Source organism: Papaver somniferum, chromosome 8 (assembly GCF_003573695.1).
Source record: "Papaver somniferum cultivar HN1 chromosome 8, ASM357369v1, whole genome shotgun sequence".
Lineage (NCBI taxonomy): Eukaryota > Viridiplantae > Streptophyta > Magnoliopsida > Ranunculales > Papaveraceae > Papaver > Papaver somniferum.
The window spans coordinates 56,446,559-56,454,695 of record NC_039365.1 but is presented as its reverse complement, the minus strand read 5'-3'; the positions used below and the strand labels follow the sequence as shown (position 1 = coordinate 56,454,695).

The 8,137-nt window shown below is 38.4% G+C and overlaps 1 pseudogene; it reads right to left on the bottom strand.

The window, feature by feature from the left end:
* Positions 1-7,024: 7,024 nt before the first annotated feature.
* Positions 7,025-7,124, bottom strand: LOC113307141 (annotated as a pseudogene).
* Between the last annotated feature and the right edge of the window lie 1,013 nt (positions 7,125-8,137).

The following is an 8,137-nucleotide window of genomic DNA, read 5'->3' as shown; positions in this document are numbered from 1 at the left end:
TATCTGTAGCATTCCAATTTCTATCTTTTCGGTGAGAAACAGTATGTAAACTTAGCTAACCGGATACCATGTGACGCTAGAAGTTTCAAAAATGCAACACAAAAGTTTCTCCCATACCCCCAAACTTAAATCTTTCATTGTCCTCAATGTTCTAAAGATGAAATAAAAGCATGAACAAGGAGAAACTATTACCACTGGAGGGAAAAGAAATAAGGAAGGATATTACCATATCACATGAACGCGGGAGCCTCCCAGTAAATGCTAAATTTATAGTCATTAGCTAGACATCAAATACCTCTAAAAGAATTGTCACCTTCCAAAGTCGTATACCAATAGTCGAAACAATTGTGGGTCCATAAGACCAAATAGAACTGCCACGAATAGGAGACAAATGATCAAGATAAGAAAAATGAGCAGATAGAGCACAACCTGATCTAAAGTTTCTCGCAAGACAACTGGATTTATCTGAGGTGCCCACTTGGGCTTCATATGAGTGTCTCGGCAAACAGATTCATCCGAAAAACGGGTCTCTAACATATGGATTTTCTCCTGGACAGTATCAGGCGGATCAGGTTGTGGAGTATGAATAGACTCAAGCAATACCTCAGATGCACTAGGCTTGAGTCCCAAGTTAGGGACTTCTACTGGGGATAATTGACAATCTCTACCCCCAAATATAGGGTAATCACTATTCTCCGTAAGACCTTTAACTATGGCTTGAATTTCCGGATCCGGAGAGTATTTAAAATACTCTAGAGCTTCTTCTAGTTCACTACCCCCAAATTTAGAGTTTTGGGTGTCTCTAGATAAACTAGTCACAATATTCCTAATTTCTAGACCATCCGGTTCCTGAAAAAGGTCAATTGCTTTCTCTGAGTTATAATCAGGTGGTTCATCCTCTAAATTCTTTTGAGGTATACTAGCTATAGGACTTATATGTTTCATATCCTCTATGGTCATCCCTAGAGTTTCCTTATTGTGTTGAAGCACAGTTACTGGCCTAATCTCATGATCACTATCCAAATTGGAAGTTATAGGCAAAATATCAGATGGGCCTACAAATGCATAATTGGGGTCCAACTTAGGAGGATCTTTAGGCTCTTCGAAATAAGGTCTTAAGGTAGATTCGGTAGCTAGTAATGGTTCAAACCTAGATTGCCATCTATCGGTATCTAACATAGGAATAGAATCCAACAGAGCATTTACTTGTTCAATGTTGCTATCATCGTCAAAATCCATGCTAAAACGGGCTAGACAACTCTCTAATGGATCTTCCGATTCGGTGTTTGGTACAGACTTCGGAACTAAGGTTCCTATCATGTTGACCTCTTCAATGCACGTGTCATCTAGCTCAGAATGTAGCTTATTGACATTAAAAATATTCAACTCAATAGTCATATTACCAAAAGATAGATTCATAATACCATTTCGACAGTTTATGATCACATTAGACGTGGCTAAAAACGGGCGACCTAAAATCACTGGTATTTGGTTCTCTGGGTCAGGGACAAGTTGGGTATCTAGGATAATAAAATCCACTGGATAAATAAACTTGTCAACCTCTATGAGAACATCCTCATCACACCACGAGGAACTTTAAACGGACCTATCAGCTAACTGAAGTGTTATCTAGGTAGGTTTTCATCTCACCAAGTCCTACTAGTTAAGGTACATGGTATGGCATTAAGTTTCAACACACTGGCACCTAAGTCAAGCAACGCTTTCTCCAAACACGGTATTTACCTATTGTGCCAGAAATGGACGGGGACCCTGGGTTTTTTATACTTAGGAGTAATGGTATTCTGAATAATAGAACTCACATGACTAGCATGAAGGCTTTCCTCTGGACACTGAGCTTACGCTTTCGCGTACACAAGTCCTTAAGGAATTGGCATAAGAGGGAATCTGCCTAATTGCATCTAATAATGGAAGGTTGATATTAACCTGCTTAAAAACCTCCAATATATCATTAAGTTGGACTCCCTCTTAGTCGGAACTAGCAGTTGTGAGAAACGGGGCTATGGGAACAAAGTCGGGCTCAACAGGACCCTCATTGTCTCTTTAGAGACTCTATCAGTCTCTTCTTCATTCTCTGGCTCAGACGGGTGAACTATAGCATGTTCACCTATCAGGCATGGCAACCTTGTTATCAACTTTCTTTCCCACTCCTAAGGGTTGTAACAGAGTTCACATGATTGTACGATTTCTCTCCTCTAGGGTTAGGATCAGTATGACTAGGGAACCTTCCTTCTCTCTCTCTCATTGATAAACTTAGCTATTTGGCCGACTTGAAGCTCTAATTTAGCAAAAGACTGGGCACTATTCTTAAAATTCTGTTTGGTTTCCTCTTGAAAGTTACCCTGGCTTTTTTACTACATTTCCTGGCTTTGTGATAGCATCTCCTGGGCTCTTCCTTAATATACTAAGGGTTTCCTCTAAGCTAGCTATTCTATTCTCAGATGGGTTCTGGGTCTGACCTGAAGAGTTCTTAGTATAACCAAAACCTGGGGGAGGCTGAGAATTGCTAGACTGGCCTTGATTCTGGCCCTTAGACCAAGAGAAATTAGGATGGGTTCTCCAACCAGGGTTGTAGGTCTCTGAGTAGGGGTCAAACTTCTGACGGTTTTCAAACCTAGCATTGTTATAGACAGCATGAGCTTGCTCTTAACTAACCTGACCTTCCCAGAATGAGTTATCGGGCTCTATTCCACAACTAGAGACTTGAGAGGCTCTATTAGGTTCAACAAGGGACCTATTTTTAGACTGACCCATTTCTAAAGCTTCTAACCTTCTGGACAAAGCAGCAAACTTAGCATCTGACTCAAAACTCGTATCTACCATATTGGTGCTACTTCTATTGACCAAGAGTCTTTTAGGGGGTTCAACACAAGATTCCCACTGTTGGGATTTTTCAGCGATAGCTCCTAAGAAGGTAAAAGCATCATCAACATTTTTACTAGTGAACTCACCAGCGCACATAGACTCAACCATGGCTTTGGTCGAATAGTCTAAACCATCATAAATAATCTGTACGAGTTTCATATTATCAAATCCATGGTGAGGACACTGAGATAAGAGATCATTGAATCGCTCTAAAAACCTATAAAGAGACTCTCCCTCTTGTTGCACACTAGCACTAATTTTCTGCCTAACAGCTGCAGTTTTATGCTTAGGGTAGAATTTCATATAGAAAGCAGCAATAAGTTCCTGCCATGTTTCAATGGATTCAGATGGTAGGTTGTTCAGCCAGGTCTTGGCTTTATCTCTCAAGGAAAAAGGAAACATTTTAAGTTTCAAGACTTCATCAGTAAGGTCTTTTATTCTAATTGTCCCACAAATTTCCTCAAAGTCCCTAATATGAAAATAAGGGTTCTCGTCATCCTTTCCTAAGAATATAGGGATCATCTGAAGAATACTAGGTTTTATCTCAAAATTAGCCGTAGTGGCTGGCAATTTAATGCACGAAGCTCGGTTGGTCCTAGTTGGGAACATGTAATGTTTCAAAGTTGCCATCGTTGGCACAACTGGAGTACTAGGGGTACTTTTATCACGAAGAGATAGGTTCTCAAAACTGAAGTTTCCAAAAACAGGGTTCTCAAAAGAAGAATCTTCGAGCTCCCTGCTTAAATCAGAAGAACTACTAGGTTTTTCGCTAATCAATCGACCTAGAGGATCTCTTTTCCAAGCCCTATTAACAAAATCGGGCATACACTAAAAAGAATTCAAAAATAAATAAAAATCCTAACAGGAAGGTTCTAGCAATCACACAGCAGGCTGACTCGACTTTACCACAACAAACCTAAAGATTTCTAACAAACAACAAGCATGATGGCTCCACTTAGATTGTTTCTAGACCAGCTTCTAATCCTTCGAAAGGGAATTCGTTAAAATTTAAGCAAACCCCTCTGGAATCAATCCGAGTTAAAGCAAGTTGAATCGAGACGAGGAAAGCTCAGTGGAGCTTTGATACCCAAAACCTCACCGGTCCAATGCGGCGCATTCAACTCGCAGAAACCGTCAAGAACTTTGAGGTGTGCTTAAAAGAGTAACCAATATTTTTCGAATGATTGTCCTGTTAAGCTCGATACCCTATAGGTCTCTTTCTAATCAGATTTTAAAGCTTGGGTTCGCGTTAGGTTTTGTTCTCCTAAAGCGGGCAAGAAGGGAGCGGTGATGAAATCCGAACCCTTATCTTGTTTAGGCCAGGCCTTGCCCTTTACTAGGAATATAAAAACAGTCCGGTTCGTCCTCAAACAATTATCACCTTAAGGAATACAGTAACTCGCTTGCAGGGGATTCGCGAGTGTTTCGATTAGACTTACCTCCCGTACCAGACGGGCGATGAACCGTTGAAGTCGACTCGGGCCACGACTCCTATGTCATGTACGAACCCGAGGGGCCGAGACGATATTGTAATCGTCGTCCTTCTCTGCAAACAGTTTATTTTTAATTTTTTATATAATAAGACCCTTCTGTAGGGTTAAAAAAAATGTCCAAAAGTCCAGAATAAAGTCCAAATAAAAATTCCAAAAATTACAAAAATTATGAAAAATAAAGCCTATTTACAAATTCTAAAATAAAATAAATAAAAGCTATATACAAAAAAAAAATTAAATCCTAAAAAAAAATTATGTCTTTTTTTTTCTTCTCTTTTAGCTTTTAGCTTTAAGCTTTTTGTTCCCAAGTCCTTAGTATTCCACTTCGAACCTGTAAATCAAAGACACAAAAAGAAACGTAAAAAGGAACAAATAAAAAAAGCAACCGTTTTTCTGTAACAGTTCCATTGTAACAGCTGTTTTGCAATACCAATACACTATTGCAAACAGTCTATGTTATTATTTTTCACTCTTTTAATCATCTTTTGAGCAACAAACACATATTTTGAGATCATGATTAATATGAGGAGCTAAACCCCACTGCTGAGGCGATAGAGGAAGCTATTTTTCCAACAAAAAGTGGTATATTCTATTTTATCTTTTTATTTGCAATAATTATATGATTATTTGCCTTGAACTATTATTGAATATGATTTTTATTTGAGTGATTGTGATATATTTTGATGGAGTATGCTTAGTTCTAAGACTTTTGATGCTTCATACTTGGTATTTACAATTATTACTTTTGAAAATCTACTTGTTGCAATATTTTAGAATCAAATTAAACAAGAAAATTGCATAAATATAAGTATTGGTTTAATCACTTTGAACTTGGAAAATAGTTGAATCTTAGCCTCAGTGTTTCTTTTAGTATTGATATCATCTTTGATTGAGTTTGCTATAATTTTTAGTGAGTTTTCTATTTTAAAATTAGGATTTAAGTCTAATTAATATCCTTCACAAGTCTGAGAATCGAACCACTTTTACCACTATCTACAAATCACATCAAATTTTGGCGCCGCCGACGCGGACTTGTTTTTAGGGTTTTAGATTTATTTTTTTATTTTTATTATTTTTGTCTTTTTTTATGTTTTTGGGTATTTATCTTGTGTCTACAGGTTCTTGATCATAAAGAAAATTGAGCCAAGGAGCTTGGTGATTTCATAAAGACTTGGAGCTAAAGATTAAAGCAAAAAGAACAGAAAAGAAGACAATTTTATTTTTATTTTATTTTTTTAGACAATTTTAGTTTAGGGTTTGTTTATTTTATTTATTTTTTTTAAAAAAAAAAAACTGTATTAGGGTTTATTATTTTTGTAATTTTTCTTTATTTTTTTTGGAGTTTTGGACTTTGGGACATTATTTTTTGTATTACCTTACGGAAGGGTACTTTAATTATATATACTGTTTGCAGAGAAGGAGGACAATTACGATATTGTCTCTGTACCTTGGGTTCGTACACTAGACATCGGAGTCAGTGGCCCGAGTCGACTACAACCGATTCATCCCCCGTCTGGAACGGGAGGTAAGATTCTAAACACTCGCGAATCCCCTGTCAGCGAGTTACTGGACTCCTTCGTATGCATATATGTTGAGGACTGAATACAGACATTTATTTTTCTAGTAAAGGGAAAGGCCTGACCATACAAGATAAGGGTTCGGATTTCATCGCCGTTCTCTTCTTGCCCGCTTTAGGAACACGTAACCTACGCGAACCTAAGCCTAAAATTTTGACTAGAACGAGACTGATAGGGTAACGAGCTTAACAGGAAAGTCATTCGAAAAATATTGGTTACTCTTTTAAGCATACTTCAAAGTTCTTAACGGTTTCTGTAAGTTGAATGTGTGACTGCGCCGCCTTGTAATACCGGTGAGGCCTTGGGTATCAAAGCTCCACCGAGCTTCCCTCGCCTCTATTCAAATTACGTTAACTCGGATTGATTCCAGAGGGGTTTGGTTAAATTGTAACGAATTCCCGTCCGAAGGATTAGTAGCTGGTCTAGAAACAATCTAAGTGGAGCCATCATGCTTTTTGTTTGCTAGAAATCAAAAGGTTTGATTTGGTTGAGTCGTCCTTGATCTGTGTTTGGTTACCCTTCCAACTTAGAAAATTCTATTGTATGCCTGAACATAAAAGAGACGCACTAGGTAGATTTGTTAAAGAGAAACCTAGTAGTTCGAAGCGTCTCGATTACCTTAATCTAGAAAGTCCGACTTTTGAAGAGTCTGTTTTTGAACGTTCTTTGACTGGGGAGAGAATCCCTGTTGCTCCGATAGCGCCAGAAACGACAACTTTGAAAGTTTTGTTGAATCCAACTAGGACTACCGTCCTTCGTGTATTAAGTTAGCTGAAACATAGGCACCCTATGAACTGAAACCTGGGACCTTACAGATGCTCCCAATCTTTTTTGGGAAAGAAAATGAAAACCCTTATTACCATGTTAGGGATTTTGAGGACATTTGTAGTACTCTAAAAATTAGAGGCTTAGATGATGATGCTTTGAAACTTAGGTTATTCCCATTTTCCCTGAAAGATAAGGCCAAGTCGTGGATGTATAGTTTGGACTCCGAGTCAATTGAGACATATGAACAACTTACATCTGCCCTTTTCAATAAGTTTTTCCCTAGGCACAAAACATCGTCTATTAAGACGCAAATATGCACATTTTCACAACAAGAGGGAGAATCTTTATATAGGTATTTGGAAAAGTTCAATGATTTATTATCCCAGTGTCCTCATCATGGTTTAGAAAAGGTTAGGCTAGTTCAGATCCTCTATGAGGGTTTAGATTATTTCACAACGACCATGGTTGAGTCTCTATGCACTGGTGGATTTGAAAACCAAACTGTTGATGCGGCGATGGATTTTTGTAATGAAATCGCCGAAAAAACCCAGCAATGGGAAAATAGTAGGGCACCCTAGAAAACAATTCTTTTAAGTAGAGGAAATGTTAATAGGGTGGAAGGAGGCTATGAATCAGATGCCAAAATTGTTGCTATAGCAAAAAGGTTAGAAGCCTTAGAAGTGGGCCAGATTAGTGGTAGAGTGGAGCCTTTTTGGAAAGGCCAGAATATTGAAGAGCAGGCCGATGCTATTGATAATAACACTAGATTTGATAACCGTCAAAATATTGACCCATATTCAGAAACCTATAATCCTGGTTGGAGAAACCATCCGAACCTTTCGTGGTCTAAGGGCCAAAGTCAAGGTCAGTTTAGTAATTCTAATGCTCCCCCAGGTTTTGGCTATACTAAGAATCCTTCAGGACTAGCTCAGTTTCAGAATCAGTCAGATAAGAAAATCCTAAGTTTAGAGGAATCTCTCGCCTTGTTAACTCAGCAAACTACAAAATTCCAGTTATCCGTAGAATAGAGTCTACAAGCTAGTAACAGGATAGGACAAGAAAATAGTCAGGCTATTTCCGAGTTAAAAACCCAGGTTGGTCTGATAAGTGATTCTTTGAGAGAAAAAGGTAAGTTTCCTAGTCAAACACAACCCAACCCTAGAGGAGCTCATGAATTAGGTGCAAAACCATCGAATCAATTGAATGCTGTTAGAACCCTTAGAAGTGGTAGAGTTGTAGACAATAAGGTAACCATGCCCGATAGTGAACATACTGTAGTTCACCCCTCAGGATCTCACCTCTCAGGACCAGTAGCTGAAGAGACTGATAAAGTTTCTAATGATGTGAATTCGGTTCCTGAAAGGTCTGATTTTAGGCCTAGAGCCCCATTTCCTCAGCTATTAGTACCAACAAAGA